The sequence below is a fragment of the Bombina bombina genome, chromosome 3 (genome assembly GCF_027579735.1).
Source record: "Bombina bombina isolate aBomBom1 chromosome 3, aBomBom1.pri, whole genome shotgun sequence".
In the NCBI taxonomy this organism is placed as follows: Eukaryota; Metazoa; Chordata; class Amphibia; order Anura; family Bombinatoridae; genus Bombina; species Bombina bombina.
The window spans coordinates 1,145,677,369-1,145,695,699 of record NC_069501.1 but is presented as its reverse complement, the minus strand read 5'-3'; positions in this window follow the sequence as shown (position 1 = coordinate 1,145,695,699).

Below are 18,331 nucleotides of genomic sequence, written 5' to 3'. Positions count from 1 at the left end.
TTTTATTCAGCATAAGTGACCACTACCAGCTGGAGGGCTGTTTTCTAATACCTTATAAAGTTTTTTTCTGCGTGCAATAAGCACTAAGTGTAGGTGGCCACCGATCACTATATTGGATATTATTTATCATATGGAGAAAAGAGTACCCGTATGCTACATCTAAACAGAGCTGTGATGTCAGACGCTACCGGTCACGCATCATTCATCACACAAGCTACTTCGTGAAGGAGCGAAGGCGCTCTACCTGGCGGCACACCCGCCACAGAAACAGGGGTAAAGTATTCTCCCACATCATAACGAACATTACGGATAATCAGGTACCAACTCTGACTTTTAACTTTGAGCGGTATATGCCTGCTTAAAAGCCGCATCTATTTGTCTAACATTTTCCAACAGATACTGCTATAGAGGAAAGTTTGCTTTTTATTAGCACTGTCTCATACCGGAACCATTACAAGTAATCAATTTCTCATGTGACATATGTTTGCTAATGATATTGGACACTTTGTTGCTGGTTAACATTTGCTAAATTTTTTTTCTCAGATTCACTTGTCTCTCATATAGTAAAGACTTTGTATACCATTTACTTTTTAACATATTCACAAGGTTTGATGTTTAGACATATTTAACCATTTAATCCGATGCCGAGATATGTATACTACTAGCAAGGTTTATCCCTTATTTGTTTATAACATACTCTTTGGGGAGACGTCCCTTTTATATGAACCCATTTTTTATAAACTGCATGTTTTAATAAATATTATTTATATAAATATTATTTATTATAAACTAATATTGAAAGTGTTGATATTTTCAGCCGTAGGCGGCCCTCTCTTACCCCACTCCACTTCCTATTGTTATCTGTTTAGACCATTTTTAGGGATATTGTCTTTTAGAAAGGAGTTTAATATCTTAGGATCCAAGCGCAGACCACACCTCAAATACTCGATTCCACTGAAATTATTTACAAACAACTTGTGCAATTATGGCATATATGGTTGTAAATGCTTGTCTGGGATCCCCTTTGTTCAGAAATAGCAGACATATATGGCTTGGTGTTGCTTTTTGGTAATTAGACGGCTGCTAAATGCCACTGCGCACCACACGTTTATTATGCCTAACAGTTAAGGGGTTAATTAGGGAGCATGTAGGGAGCTTCTAGGGTTAATTTTAGCTTTAGTGTAGTAGACAACCCCAAGTATTGATCTAGGCCCATCTTGGCATATTTCATGCCACCATTTCAACGCCTAATGCGATCAAATTTTAAAAAAAAAATCACAAACTTTTTCTGTGCATCATGAGTGTATTATGGCTAGCAGGGGTTAATTAGGGAGCTTGCAGGGTTAATTTCTCCTACATTGGTGTGTCTGGTCCACGGCTTCATCCTTACTTGTGGGATATTCTCTTCTCCTATAGGAAATGGCAAAGAGAGCACACAGCAAGAGCTGTCCATATAGCCCCCCCTCTGGCTCCGCCCCCCAGTCATTCTCTTTGCCGCTCTGAACAAGTAGCATCTCCACGGGGATGGTAAAGAGTATGTGGTGTTAGTTGTAGTTTTATTTCTTCTATCAAGAGTTTATTTTAAAACAGTGCCGGTTTGTACTATTTACTCTACAACAGAAAGTGATGAAGATTTCTGTTAAAAGAGAAGTATGATTTTAGCACCAGTAACTAAAATCCATTGCTGTTCCCACGCAGGACTGTTGAAACCAGAGAACTTCAGTTGGGGGGAACAGTTTGCAGGCTTATCTGCTTCAGGTATGATCAGTCCCTTTTCTAACAAGACATAGTAATGCTAGAAGACTGTGAGTTTTCCCTTATGAGATCGGTAAGCCATTTTCTTAGCCTCAGTAACAGAATTAAGGCTTATAAATTGGGCTCTATGCTGGTTGACACTATTGTGGGCTAAATCGATTTATTTTTAACATATTTATATGACATTTGGAGTGTTTTGTAAACTTTGAAACACATTTGGGAACATTTTTATTACGCCTGGCAGTTGTTTAGACGCCTAATTTAGTCAGAAAGGCCCCTTCACCCTGGTATGCAGAGGGAGGAGGCCTCATTTTCGTGAGTCAGTTGCGCAGTTACTTCTAAAGGCAGTGCATGCAGCTTCATGTGAGAGGGTCCTGTGGCTGAGAAACGGACTCAGGAAGGCTTATATTCTGTGGTGAATCACCCCTAAGGAAGGTAAAAGCCGCAGCAAAGCTGTGGCAGGGACTGTAGTGTGTTTAAACCGGTAAATTGAACTATTAGCTCCGGTTTGCTCATTTAAGGGGTGCAATACTTTCAAAGCATTTAGACACTGGGGTGTAAATTTTATAAAGATCAGATATTTCCTTGATTGTTTTTCGAACATTCAGAAATAAAGTGTGCTCTTTTTATTATTTAAAGAGACAGTAACGGTTTTGTTTAAAATCGTCTTTATTGCATTAATAGCCTGCCTAAATCTGTCTAACAAGTCTGTACCTTCAGATAGCATATGTTCTGTGTGTATGGAAGCCAAGGTGGTTCCCCCTTTAAACGTATGTACAAATTGTGCCTTGGCGTCCAAACAAAGTAAGGACAGTACTGTCACATTTAATAAGGTTGCCCAAGATGATTCTTCAAATGAAGGTAGTGGGGATAGCTCATCATCCTCTCCTTCTGTGTCAACACCAGTTTTGCCCGCGCAGGCGTTACCTAGTACATCTAGCGTGCCAATGCTTGTTACTATGCAGCAATTAACAGCAGTATTGGATAATTCTATAGCAAATCTTTTATCCAAACTGCCAGCATTTCCCAGAAAGCGTGATTGCTCAGTTTTAAATACAGAGGATGAGCAAGTAGGCGCTGAGGATAATTAATCTGTTATACCCTCACTTCAATCTGAGTTGCTAGTGAGGGAGGGTCTGTCTGAGGGAGAAATTTCTGATTCAGGAAAAATTTCTCAGCAGGCAGAACCTGATATTGTGGCATTTAAATTTAAGCTAGAACATCTCCGCGCCCTGCTTAAGGAGGTGCTAACTACTCTTGATGATTGTGATTCTTTGGCGATTCCAGAGAAGTTGTGCAAAATGGACAAATTCTTAGAGGTCCCAGTGCACGCTGATGCTTTTCTGATACCCAAGAGGGTGGCGGACATAGTGACTAAGGAGTGGGAGAAGCCAGGTGTACCTCTTGTTCCCCCTCATATATTTAAGAAAATGTTCCCCATTGTCGACCCCAGAAGGGACGCATGGCAAACGGTCCCTAAGGTAGAGGGGGCAGTTTCAACGTTAGCCAAGCGCACAACTATTCCTATTGAGGACAGTTGCGCTTTCAAAGATCCTATGGATAAAAAATTGGAAGGATTGCTTAAAAAGATATTTGTTCAGCAAGGTTTCCTTCTTCAACCAATTTTGTGCATTATTCCTGTCACCATGGCGGCGTCTTTTTGGTTCGAGGAACTAGAAAATTTGCTCCAAAAGGAGACTCCATATGATGAAGTCATGGACAGAATTCACGCACTAAAGTTGGCTAATTCCTTTATTTTGGATGCCGCTTTTCAATTGGCAAAATTAGCTGCGAAAAATTCAGGTTTTGAAATAGTGGCGCGAGGGCGCTTTGGCTAAAATCTTGGTCGGCGGTTGTGTCGTCCAAGACAAAATTGCTTAATATTCCTTTCAAAGGTAAGACCCTTTTCGGGCCAGAATTGAAGGAGATTATTTCAGACATCACTGGGGGAAAGGGCCATGCCCTCCCACAGGATAGGCCTTTCAAGGCTAAAAACAAATCTAATTTTCGTTCCTTTCGCAATTTCAGGAACGGACCGGCTCCTAACTCTGCAGCTTCTAGACAAGAGGGTAACACTTCCCAGCCTAAACCAGCATGGAAACCATTGCAAGGCTGGAACAAGGGTAAACAGGCCAAGAAGCCTGCTTCTGCTACCAAGACAGCATGAAGGGGTAGCCCCCGATCCGGGACCGGATCTAGTAGGGGGCAGACTTTCTCTCTTTGCTCAGGCTTGGGCAAGAGATGTTCCGGATCCCTGGGCACTAGAAATAGTCTCTCAGGGGTATCTTCTAGAGTTCATGGAACTTCCTCCAAGGGGAAGGTTCCACATGTCTCGCTTATCTTCAGACCAGATAAAGAGACAGGCATTCTTACATTGCGTAGGAGACCTATTAAAGATGGGAGTGATACACCCAGTTCTAACAGCGGAACAAGGTCTGGGTTTTTACTCAAACCTGTTTGTAGTTCCCAAAAAAGAGGGAACTTTCAGGCCAATTCTGGATTTAAAAATTCTAAACAAATTCCTCAGAGTTCCATCATTCAAAATGGAAACCATTCGGACGATTTTGCCAACAATCCAGGAGGTCAATATATGACTACCGTGGACTTAAAGGATGCCTAACTGCATATTCCTATCCACAAAGATCATCATCATCAGTTCCTGAGGTTCGCCTTTCTGGACAAACATTACCAGTTCGTGGCTCTTCTATTCGGTTTAGCCACTGCTCCCAGAATTTTCACAAAGGTGCTAGGGTCCCTTCTAGCGGTTCTAAGGCCGAGGGGCATTGCGGTAGCACCTTACCTAGACGACATTCTAATCCAAGCGTCATCCCTTTCCAAAGCAAGGGCTCATACAGACATTGTTTTAGCCTTTCTCAGGTCTCACGGGTGGAAGGTGAACATAGAAAAGAGTTCTCTGTCCTCGTCTACAAGGGTTCCTTTTCTGGGAACAATAATAGATTCTGTAGAAATGAAGATTTTTCTGACAGAGGTCAGAAAGTTAATGCTTCTAAACGCTTGTCAAGTTCTTCAATCTATTCCTCAGCCTTCCATAGCTCAGTGCATGGAGGTAATAGGATTAATGGTTGCAGCAATGGACGTGGTTCCTTTTGCTCGAATTCATCTAAGACCATTGCAACTGTGCATGCTCAAGCAGTGGAATGGGGATTATGCAGACTTGTCTCCCCAGATTCAAGTAGACCTGGTGACCAGAGACTTATTCCACTGGTGGTTGACTCAGGATCACCTGTCTCAGGGAATGAGTTTCCGCAGACCAGAGTGGGTCATTGTCACGACCGACGCCAGTCTATTAGGCTGGGGCGCGGTCTGGGATTCCCTGATAGCTCAGGGTCTATGGTCTCGAGAAGAGTCTCTCCTCCCGATAAACATTTTGGAACTGAGAGCGATATTCAATGCGCTCCTGGCTTGGCCTCACCTAGGGAAGGCCAGATTCATAAGATTTCAGTCGGACAACATGACGACTGTAGCGTACATCAATCATCAGGGGGGAACAAAGAGTTCCTTGGCGATGAGAGAGGTATCCAAGATCATCAAATGGGCGGAGGATCACTCCTGCCACCTATCTGCAATTCATATCCCAGGAGTAGACAACTGGGAGGCGGATTATTTGAGTCGTCAGACTTTCCATCCGGGGGAGTGGGAACTCCACCCGGAGGTCTTTGCCCAGTTAACTCAACTATGGGGCACTCCAGATATGGATCTGATGGCGTCTCGTCAGAACTCCAAGGTTCCTTGCTACGGGTCCAGATCCAGGGATCCCAAGGCGACACTAGTGGATGCTTTAGTGGCGCCTTGGTCGTTCAATCTAGCTTATGTGTTTCCACCGTTCCCTCTCTCCTTCCCAGGCTTGTAGCCAGGATCAAACAGGAGAAGGCCTCAGTGATTCTAATAGCTCCTGCATGGCCACGCAGGACTTGGTATGCAGACCTGGTGAATATGTCATCGGCTCCACCATGGAAGCTACCTTTGAGACAGGATCTTCTAGTACAAGGTCCATTCGAACATCCAAATCTAGTCTCTCTGCAACTGACTGCTTGGAAATTGAACGCTTGATTCTATCTAAGCGTGGGTTTTCAGATTCAGTTATAGATACTCTGGTTCAAGCCAGAAAACCTGTAACTAGGAAAATTTTCCATAAGATATGGCAAAAATATATCCGTTGATGTGAATCCAAGGGATTCTCTTGGAGTAAAATTTCAATTTAAATAGAATCAAGCCTGTCTACAGACCTATGACTCCTCCTTGGAGTCTAAATATAGTTCTTTCAGTTCTTCAGGGGGTTCCGTTTTAACCCGTACATTCCATAGATATTAAGTTACTATCTTGGAAAGTTCTGTTTTTGGTTGCTGTTTCTTCTGCTAGAAGAGTTTCTGAATTATCTGCTTTGCAGTGTACTTCTCCCTATCTGGTATTCCATACAGATAAGGTAGTTTTAAGTACCAAGCCTGGTTTTCTTCCAAAGGTGGTTTCCAACAGGAATATTAACCAGGAAATAGTTGTTCCTTCTCTGTGTCCGAATCCAGTTTCGAAAAAGGAACGTTTGTTACACAACCTAGATGTGGTCCGTGCTTTAAAATTCTATTTAGAAGCAACAAAGGATTTCAGACAGACATCATCCTTGTTTGTCGTTTATTCTGGTAAGAGGAGAGGGCAAAAAGCTACTGCTACCTCTCTTTCTTTTTGGCTGAAAAGCATCATCCGATTGGCTTATGAGACTGCCGGACGGCAGCCTCCTGAACGAATCACAGCTCACTCTACTAGAGCTGTGGCTTCCACATGGGCCTTCAAGAACGAGGCTTCTGTTGTTCAGATCTGTAAGGCAGTGACTTGGTCTTCTCTGCATACTTTTGCCAAATTTTACAAATTCGATACTTATGCTTCTTCAGAGGCTGTTTTTGGGAGAAAGGTTTTGCAAGCCGTGGTGCCTTCCGTTTAGGTAACCTGACTTGTTCCCTCCCTTCATCCGTGTCCTAAAGCTTTGGTATTGGTTCCCACAAGTAAGGATGAAGCCGTGGACCGGACACACCATGTAGGAGAAAACAGAATTTATGTTTACCTGATAAATTTCTTTCTCCTACGGTGTGTCCGGTCCACGGCCCGCCCTGGCTTTTAGTCAGGTTTAAAATTTTTTATTCCATACACTACAGTCACCACGGCACCCTATAGTTTCTCCTTTTTCTCCTAACCGTCGGTCGAATGACTGGGGGGCGGAGCCAGAGGGGGGCTATATGGACAGCTCTTGCTGTGTGCTCTCTTTGCCATTTCCTGTAGGGGAGGAGAATATCCCACAAGTAAGGATGAAGCCGTAGACCGGACACACCGTAGGAGAAAGGAGAAAGACATTTATCAGGTAAACATAAATTCTGTTTTTAGTTTTAGTGTAGAGATCAGCCTCCCACCTGATCCCTCCCATCCCACCCCCTGATCCCTCCCAAACCACCCCCTGATCTCTCCCAAACAGCTCTCTTCCCTTCCCCACCCCACAATTGTCCCCGCCATCTTAAGTACTGGCAGAAAGTCTGCCAGTACTAAAATTAAAGCTATCCTTTTTGTTTTTTAATAGCATATTTACATATGCTGCTGTGTAGGATGCCCCCATAGCACCCAACCTCCCTGAGCCCCCCTAAACAGCCCTCTAATCTTTCCTCCTCTCACTATTTTGTGCCATTTTGGGTACTGGCAGCTGTTTGCCAATACACACTTTTCAAACTTTTGTGCATTATTTTTTAAATTTTTATTTTTCTGTAGTGTAGCTGCCCCCCCCCCCTCAATACCCCCCTCCCCCTCTCCCAGATCACTTCCCCTCTCCCAGATCCCTTTTATAAATACAAATTTAACCCCTTTCACCCGCTCCCACCACATCACCACCCGCTCCCACCACAACCGGACGGTTTAGGTTGCAGGGGCGTGCACGCTCGCAGCCCTGCCTCCGTGCGCGCTCCCACACGCACCGGGGACTAATCCGTCAGAAGATTCCCAGCGATGGGCCGCCCACCCTCCTCCCTGCAGCTGCTCCCACCCACCAACGATCGGCACCATCGCTGGCCGATGCAGAGAGGGCCACAGAGTTACCCCTTTCTGCATCGGTGTGCCAGATAAGGTATCGCCATGATGCCTCAATATCGAGGCATCACGTCAATACCTTGAAAGCGGCTGGAAGCGATCAGGATCGCTTCCAGCCGCTTTAAAAACCTACGCCGTACAGGGTACGTTGCTGGTCTTTAAAGACCAGTTTGTGTAAGACGTACCCTTTATGACATGAGTTGTTAAGGGATATTACCATGAAGGTCCACATAGCATGGTGTATTTATTAGTTCAGAAACACTGTGAAACCGGGAATCTAGAATTTTTAAAAAATCATGGAATATATATGAAAAACGTGTGAAAATATTAAGTGGAGCGCAAATTTTTGCACTCAAACGATAAGTGATTTATTGCGGGTGTTTGTGGGCATTGGGTTTAGCAGTCGTATTACATGTTGAAAGTAAACACAATTGCTTGAGCGCAATTCAAGTTAACAACAATCGGGAACTCTTTTCATATTTCATAAAAGTTTTAACTATGTATTTACTGTAAATATTTCACTTTCCAATGTTCTCCACATAGTAGAATGTTTTATGTATTTCAAAATATATATTCCTATATATATCTGTCTATTTCTTTACCTATATATGATCATGTATTTGTGTGTGTGTGTGTGTGTGTGTGTATATTTATTATCTAAATACCATCAGATATATTCAGAAATATCTATTTATGAATAAATAGAATATATTATTCTATGTGAAGTACAATGGAATGTGAAATATTCCTATTTTAATGTCAAGTTAGCGCAGATGAGAATGTGATCGGGTTTGTGTGGGAATAGGGTTTTTTTCTTCATAAATGGAAAGAGTCCACAGCTGCATTCATAACTTTTGGGAAATTAGAACCTTGCCACCAGGAGGAGGCAAAGACACCCCGGCCAAAGGCTTAAATACTGCTACCACTTCCCTCATCCCCCAGTTATTCTTTTGTCCTAGGAGGTTTGAAGTTTGTTTTTGTACCCTCTTATGGAGGGTAGTACTCTTCAACATCGGACTGGAGTTTTAAGTAATCCTATGAGTCTTTCAGTGAGGGCTTGGATGAAAGTTAGAGTCTAGAGATGCAGGATGAGTCTTTCTGTGAAACCATCCTGACTTATTTTAACAACTCCTCAAGCAATCGGCTTTGTTGAACTTCGCTTCACTGCCTGCTTTCTTCTCTCAAGTCCATGGCGGAGGCAAGGCTACTATCCGTCACACTTGAAGGGCCGTGTTCCTGTTCTACGGCATAGATTCCGGTAAGATCATTTAATTTTACTTCTTCATGATTGTACTGTAACTCATTTGTTCCTGCAAACTAACATGAAAAATACAGGGTCTCAGTGGGACTCCTTTAGTATCTTGGAATCCAGGGTTAATATCTCCTGAGGGGGATTATTGAACAGGGGGGGGTGGGGGTTAATCATGTTTATTTTAATCAATCTGCTTATGTGTAGTGTTAACTGGGCTTGTGGCTTTTGGAACATAACAACCTTTCGAAGAGACACAACTTTACGGCCGGGCTCACTTTTTTTGGACTGTATGGTTCACCTTGTGACTAGGCGTGTTTACGTTTTGGTCTCTTATTTCCGCATTCCTGACTGTGTGGTGACTGAGATTTCTAGTCCGCTGGTGTCTGGTTCATAGGAGGTGGTGAGTGCCCCAGCCATTGTGGGTGTCGGGTGCCGTTTAAATTGTTTTATATTTAGTCCATTTTTTGGTATCATTTCTTTTGCAAGATGTACCACAGATTAATCCTAACTTGTGGGATATTGTCCTTCCTGACAGGAAGTAGCAAAGAGAGCACCACAGCAGAGCTGTCTATATAGCTCCCCCCTTAACTCCACCCCCCCCAGTCATTCTCTTTGCTGGCTCTAAGCAGGAAGGGTAAAGAGAAGAGGTGTTAAACTGTTAGTTTTATTTTATCTTCAATCAAGTGTTTGTTATTTTTAAATGGTACCGGTGTTGTACTATTTACTCTCAGGCAGGACATAGATGAAGGTTTCTGCCTGGAGGATGATGATCTTAGCATTTTTAGCTAAGGTCCACTGCTGTTCCCACAGAAGCTGAGGAGTACAGGAAAACTTCAGTGTGAGGAACGGTTTCTTGATATACAGCAATGAGGTATGTTCAGTCATATTTTCTGCAGAGACTGTGTTAACTCAGAAAGGCTGACAGTGTCCCCATTAGGGGAAGGGTAAGCAGTAATCCTAGTGTTATCAGAGGTTTTTACTAGCTTGCATAAAGGGTTAATTTTTTGTGGACACTCAGTTTGTTATGTGAATTTGGGACAAACGTTTTTTGTGTCTGGGAGTAACATTTTCTGTTTTATGGGACATTTGCTTGAGGGTTCTTTGGGGTTGTTTATAACCCACATGGCTTTCAGGCAGGGTTTGTTAGTTTTGTGTAGGCCCCAGCAACATCGAGTGAGGTGGGCGGGGCCTACATTTACAAGCAGCAAGCAACTTTTCCTGAGGTCCTGAGAGTCTTCTGAGGGACCAATTGAAGCTTTAATCCCATATTATCGCTTCCTAAGGGCAGGTAGGGCCACAGTAGAGCTGTTTCAAGGTGCTTTAGGGTTTTTTAACTGGTTTTAGACAATTATCAATCCTGTTTTTTCATTTGGGGGTCTATTGCTTTTTTACTTGTGGTGCAATCCTTCTAAGGCTTAGTGCAGTGCTTTCCAAACTGTGTGTCGGGACACACTAGTGTGTCGGCAGCAGTGGGTAGGTGTGTCCCTGCTTCAGCACAATTTTTTTTTAAATTTAATTATTTTTTTTTAAATAGTTTTTTGGTTTCTGACTTTCCACCTGCCTGCTACGCATATCACATGGTTAACACGTGATTGATACCTAGTGGGTCACAGATCATCTTAACCAATTGGCACAGCTCAGTGGGAACTGAAACTATTACCATTGGCGGATTTGGCGGCACATTGGCCTCCTGACTGCACGTGTAGTCTCCTTAATTGGCTCGTGACTGCAAGTGTAGTCATTGAGTGGGACATCAGTGTGTTTGCAGAGCAGGCAGTAGTCAATCGGACTCACCGAGCTCTGAGGGTGGCAGCTTAAACGCTGAGCTGAAGTCAGAAGTCAGTGGGATTGTTTTGCAACTAGCTCCCAGTAGTGCATTGCTGCTCCTGCTCTTGATATATGGATAGGAAGTGGAAGCTTAAAAATCCTTGATGATGAAATGTGAGTGTCTTTATCTAATATTCCACCAAATATTCCGAAACTGTGTTCATCCCATCAACCTCATACATCCCATTAAAAGTAGCTATTGGTGTTATTAAACTTTTTTTTATTCTTGCACATACATACTGTTACTTGTAAATACATTTTGTTATTATATCATTTATGTGTGTGTCCGTATCTCTTAAAACAAGTTAGTTTAACCTCCTGTTTGCTAGTACAACTGAATTACTGTGTCGCGAAATGATGTAGGTCTAAAAAGTGTGTCACCAACATGAAAAGTTTGGAAAGCTCTGGCTTAGTGGGTACACTGTTAAAATTTCGGATTTTTTGAAACAATTTTAACCTGTTTTGCAGTTTGTGTATGCCTTTTTGTCTCTTAAAGGTACAGTACCGTTTTTGCAAATTGTGTTTTTTTTCATTAAATAAAGTGTTTTCCAAGTTTGCTTGCTTCATTACTAGCCTGTTAACATGTCTGACACTGAGGAAACACATTGATCAATTTGTTTAGAAGCCATTGTGGAACCTCCTCTAAGAATGTACTGATCTGTCTATAAATTGCAAACAGCATATTTTGACTTATAAGAATTTTGCATTAAATGATTCTCAGACAGAATGAAATTAGGTTTCGCCATCTTGTTCTCCCCAAGTGTCACAACCAGTTACGCCCGCACAAGCGACGCCAAGTACTTCTTGTGCATCTTAATTCTTTCACCTTGCAAGATATTGCTTCAGTTATGAATACTACCCTCACAGAGGTTTTATCTAAACTGCCAGGGTTGCAAGGGAAGCGCAGTAGCCCTGGGTTAAGAACAAATGCTGAGCCTTCTGACGCTTTAGTAGCCGTATCCGATATTCCCTCACAATGTTCTGAGGTAGGGATGAGGGATTTGCTGTCTGAGGAAGAGATTTCTGATTCAGGAAAGATGTTCCCTCAGACAGATTCAGATATGAATAAATTTAAGCTAGAGCACCTCCGTTTATTGCTCAGGGAGGTTTTAGCTACTCTGGATGATTGTGACCCTATTGTTGTTCCAGAGAAATTGTGTAAAATGGACAAATATTTAGAGGTTCCTGTCTACACTGATGTTTTTCCGGTCCCTAAGAGGATTTCGGACATTGTTACTAAGGAGTGGGATAGACCAGGTATTCCGTTCGCTCCCCCTCCTGTTTTTAAGAAAATGTTCCCCATTTCTGACACCATAAAGGACTCATGGCAGACGGTCCCTAAGGTGGAGGGAGCTATTTCTACTCTGGCTAAGCGTACAACTATACCTATTGAAGACAGTTGTGCTTTCATTGATCCTATGGATAAAAAGTTAGAGGGTCTCCTAAAGAAAATTTTTGTTCATCAGGGTTTTCTTCTTCAACCTATGGCGTGCATTGTTCCGGTAACCACTGCAGCTGCTTTTTGGTTTGAGGCTCTAGAAGAGGCTCTTCAGATGGAGACCCCACTAGATGATATTTTGGACAGAATTAAGGCCCTTAAGTTGACTAATTATTTTATTACAGACGCCGCTTTTCATCTTGCTAAGTTAGCAGCAAAGAATTCAGGTTTTGCCATCTTAGCGCCAAGAGCGTTATGGCTTAAGTCCTGGTCAGCTGATGTGTTATCTAAATCTAAGCTTTTAACCATCCCTTTCAAAGGTAAGACCCTATTCGGGCCTGCACTGAAAGAGATCATTTCAGACATCAGTCGAGGGAAGGGTCTTGCCCTCCCTCAAGATAAGTCAAATAAGACAAGGACCAAGCAAAATCATTTCTTTCATGTAATTAGCAAGAGTCCATGAGCTAGTGACGTATGGGATATACATTCCTACCAGGAGGGGCAAAGTTTCCCAAACCTCAAAATGCCTATAAATACACCCCTCACCACACCCACAAATCAGTTTTACAAACTTTGCCTCCTATGGAGGTGGTGAAGTAAGTTTGTGCTAGATTCTACGTTGATATGCGCTCCGCAGCAGGTTGGAGCCCGGTTTTCCTCTCAGCGTGCAGTGAATGTCAGAGGGATGTGAGGAGAGTATTGCCTATTTGAATTCAATGATCTCCTTCTACGGGGTCTATTTCATAGGTTCTCTGTTATCGGTCGTAGAGATTCATCTCTTACCTCCCTTTTCAGATCGACGATATACTCTTACATATACCATTATCTCTACTGATTTTCGTTTCAGTACTGGTTTGGCTTTCTACAACATGTAGATGAGTGTCCTGGGGTAAGTAAGTCTTATTTTCTGTGACACTCTAAGCTATGGTTGGGCACTTTTTTATAAAGTTCTAAATATATGTGTTCAAACATTTATTTGCCTTGACTTAGGATGTTCAACGTTCCTTATTTCAGACAGTCAGTTTCATATTTGGGATAATGCATATGAATCAATCAATTTTTTCTTACCTTAAAATTTGACTTTTTTCCCTGTGGGCTGTTAGGCTCGCGGGGGCTGAAAATGCTTCATTTTATTGCTTCATTCTTGGCGCTGACTTTTTTGGCGCAAAATTTTTTTCTGTTTCCGGCGTCATACGTGTCGCCGGAAGTTGCGTCATTTTTGACGTTTTTTTGCGCCAAAAGTGTCGGCGTTCCGGATATGGGCGTCACTATTGTCTCCACATTATTTAAGTCTCATTATTTATTGCTTCTGGTTGCTAGAAGCTTGTTCATTGGCATTTTTTCCCATTCCTGAAACTGTCATTTAAGGAATTTGATCAATTTTGATTTATATGTTGTTTTTTCTATTACATATTGCAAGATGTCTCCGATTGTCCCTGAGTCAGAAGCCACTTCTGGAAACATGCTTAACTGAGTTTCAGTTCTACCAAAGCTAAGTTCATTTATTTTAAATGTTATAAATGTTTATCTTTAGCTATGGTTTGTATTAGTTATTATGATATACTTTTACATGCAGATTCCATTAGTATTTATGCTTTATACATTTCCATTCTTAAGTACAAGAAATGTTTAGAAGATTTATAAGAAATATTTTTTCTGATTAAGGCTTTTTCTGACTTCGTGCCTTCTAATACAATTTTTAGGTCTTTTTCACTTCTTTTTTAATTATTGAAGTTTCAATTAACCAACAACATACTGATTTATCCTTCTCTGATGATGTTTTTTCCTCTTTCAGAAATTCTCTTCATCAGGTATTGACACTAACAAATCTACTTTTTTATATAAATTTATTATTATTAAAGTACATTTGTTCTTTGTTGAAGAGGTGTTGATTATTTTGGATATTAAGGTAACTAGTTCTTTAAAACTAGCTGACACTATTTCTGCCTTTTTATTCTTCTGTGATTTCAGAGGTTTTCTTTCCAATTCCCCATTCTAGGGAATGGAATAGGCTGAGAATTTTCTTTTATTTTTAAACTATATTCTTTGTCAGCAGTTAAATTTAATTTGGAGGGTTCTCCAATTTATTGGAGCTATCTCTACTTCTACTAATTATGCTATTGTTTTTATAGCAAAATAGTATTTATTTTCCTTTATATAGTTATATCTTATTTATGGAAAATTATTTAGTTTCAGGTACTTTTCTTGGTCCTGTGATATTGCAATTGCTTCATTTTTTCTGTTTACTTTAAGTTCAAGTATCAGATTATGATTTATTTTAGCATTGTTAAAGGGACAACATTTACTAGACTAGGTGCTGTTGTATTTGTCTTGTTGTTTTGCATTTTGCAAGTCCTCTGTTTTGACTGGTCCTTTAAACTGGACTATCATGCTAATGATTTCATTTGTGTCTTCATTTTATTGAATATATTCGCAAATGAGGGTTAATCTATGTCTTTAGCTATTTTAGCTAGAAGAATTTTGTGATTTTTAAAAAAAACAAAAAAGAAATCCATATTTCTTTTGTTCTAAGATATTCAATTACAATTGGATTCAATTCTTAACTGTTACTATGGGCTTCAAGATTGAGTTCTAAGACTAAACTTTAAGCTTATACTAGTTTGGTTGTTCTTATTAAGGAACAAATTCCTGAGTTCTTTCCCAAGTAACATGTTTATAATTGGGGTTCGAATTCAGCTCCCTAATATTGCGATGTACGTGCCGTATTCCAGCTTGGCTTGTAAGGGGCAGGTTAAGACTTCTTTGAAATTGATTTGGTTCTATTCTGTCCAAATTTCTTTGATTTTATTCCAGTAAGGCTAACACTTTCTTTCAGTGTGTTTCTGTCCTATATTTTGGATACTGTTGAAGCATGGCTGGGTACCCATGGGGTTCAAGCGCTGCTCAGACCTGGAATCTTCTGGGGTATTTCTTCCAGTTCTTTTTCTAGGAACTGGGTTTTGGAGTTTTATTCAAACTATTCTGGCTTTTTATGGTCATTGATAGCATTATTTGTTTTCATTAGATACAATAAATGCATATTGTTCATTTTTCTGTTTTCATTCAGATTATTTCCTGTGGATGCGGAATCTCATATGTTTCACTTGCTCTTCAGGACATAGTTAGAGGATCTTTTTTTTCAAAAGCTCTTGATTCCTCACGCAAGGGTCACCTTTTTTAGGTTTCCAGATGGTTTATGTCACTATCTTTGTCTCTATCAGACAAGGGACAATTTGTATTGGGTTCCGTCTGTCGGTACCTTTAGTCTCTATTATTTCCTTCAGTTGCTATATATGCATAGAAGTTTTAACAGCATTGGATTAATTTCCCTTTGCTCATTTTCAATGGAAAAATCCTTTCCAGCTTTTTATGAGTGTTGTTTCTTCAAGTACATGGTTGGAGGATCAATTAACCAAAAAGTTTGTTGATTCCTCAGACAAGAGTAACCTTTTTTAGATTTCCGGATAGATTCAGTGTCCATGACTCTGTTTCTGTTGGATTAGAGACGTCTGAAATTGATTTCAGCTTATCGAAACCTTCAGTCTCAATCATTCCCTTCTGTAGCCTTATGCATGGAAATTCTAGGTTCTTATGACTGCTGCATTGGACGTGTTCCCCTTTGCTCATTTTCACATGCGACCTCTTCAGCTCTGTATGCTGAACCAGTGGTGCCGGGATTATACAAAGATATCTCATTTAATATCTTTAAAACCGATTGTTCGACACCCTCTGACGTGGTACAGACCACCATCGTTTAGTTCAGGGGGCTTCTTTTTTTCTTCCAACCTGGACTGTGATCTCAACAGATGCAAGTCTGACAGGTTGGGGAGCTGTATGGGGGTTTCTGACAGCACAAGGGGTTTGGGAAATCTCAGGAGGTGAGATTACCAATCAATATTTTGGAACTCCGTGCAATTTTCAGAGCTCTTCAGTCATGGCCTCTTCTAAAGAGAGAATCGTTCATTTGTTTTCAGACAGACAATGTCACAACTGTGGCATATATCAATCATCAAGGAGGGACTCACAGTCCTCTGGCTATGAAAGAAGTATCTCGAATACTGGTATGGGCGGAATCCAGCTCCTGTCTAATCTCTGCGGTTCATATCCCAGGTATAGACAATTGGGAAGCGGATTATCTCAGTCGCCAAACGTTACATCCACGCAAGTGGTCTCTTCACCCAGAGGTGTTTCTTCAGATTGTTCAAATGTGGGGACTTCCAGAAATAGATCTGATGGCTTCTCATCTACACAAGAAACTTCCCAGGTATCTGTCCAGCTCCAGGGATCCTCAGGTGGAAGCAGTGGATGCATTGTCACTTCCTTGGAAGTATCATCCTGCCTATATCTTTCCGCCTCTAGTTCTTCTTCCAAGAGTAATCTCCAAGATTCTGAAGGAATGCTCGTTTGTTCAGCTGGTAGCTCCAGCATGGCCTCACAGGTTTTGGTATGCGGATCTTGTCCACATGGCTTCTTGTCAACCGTGGACTCTTCCGTTAAGACCAGACCTTCTGTCATAAGGTCCTTTTTTACCATCAGGATCTCAAATCCTTAAATTTAAAGGTATGGAGATTGAACGCTTGATTCTTAGTCAAAGAGGTTTCTCTGACTCTGTGATTAATACTATGTTACAGACTCGTAGATCTGTATCTAGGATGATATATTATCGAGTCTGGAAGACTTACTTTTCTTGGTGTCTTTCTCATCTTTTTTCCTGGCATTCTTTTAGAATTCCGAGAATTTTACAGTTTCTTCAGGATGGTTTGGATAAAGGTTTGTCTGCAAGTTCCTTGAAAGGACAAATCTCTGCTCTTTCTGTTCTTTTTCACAGAAGGATTGCTATTCTTCCTGATATTCATTGTTTTATACAAGATTTGGTTCTTATAAAACCTGTTATTAAGTCAATTTCTCCTCCTTGGAGTTTGAATTTGGTTCTGGGGGCTCTTCAAGCTCCTCAGTTTGAACCTATGCATTCACTGGACATTAAATTACTTTCTTGGAAAGTTTTGTTTCTTTTGGCCATCTCTTCTGCTAGAAGAGTTTCTGAATTATCTGCTCTTTTCTTGTGAGTCTCCTTTTCTGATTTTTCATCAGGATAAGGCGGTGTTGCGAACTTCTTTTAAATTTTTACCTAAGGTTGTGAATTCTAACAACATTAGTAGAGAAATTGTGGTTCCTTCATTATGTCCTAATCCTAATAATTCTAAGGAGAGATCATTGCATTCTTTGGATGTAGTTAGAGCTTTGAAATATTATGTTGAAGCTACTAAGAATTTCCGAAAGACTTCTAGTCTATTTGTTATCTTTTCCGGTTCTAGGAAAGGTCAGAAGGCCTCTGCCATTTCTTTGGCATCTTGGTTGAAATCTTTAATTCATCATGCTTATGTCGAGTCGGGTAAATCTCCGCCTCAAAGGCTTACAGCTCATTCTACTAGGTCAGTTTCTACTTCCTGGGCGTTTAGGAATGAAGCTTCGTTTGATCAGATTTGCAAAGCGGCAACTTGGTCTTTTTTGCATACTTTTTCTAAATTCTACCATTTTGATGTGTATTCTTCTTCTGAAGCAGTTTTTGGTAGAAAAAATACTTCAGGCAGCTGTTTCAGTTTGATTCTTCTGCTTATAATTTCAGTTTTCTTCATTATAAGATTTAAACTTTATTTTGGGTGTGGATTATTTTTCAGCGGAATTGGCTGTCTTTATTTTATCCCTCCCTCTCTAGTGACTCTTGCGTGGAAGATCCACATCTTGGGTAGTCATTATCCCATACGTCACTAGCTCATGGACTCTTGCTAATTACATGAAAGAAAACATAATTTATGTAAGAACTTACCTGATAAATTCATTTCTTTCATATTAGCAAGAGTCCATGAGGCCCACCCTTTTTTTGTGGTGGTTATGATTTTTTTGTATAAAGCACAATTATTCCAATTCCTTGTTTTTTATGCTTTCGCACTTTTTTCTTATCACCCCACTTCTTGGCT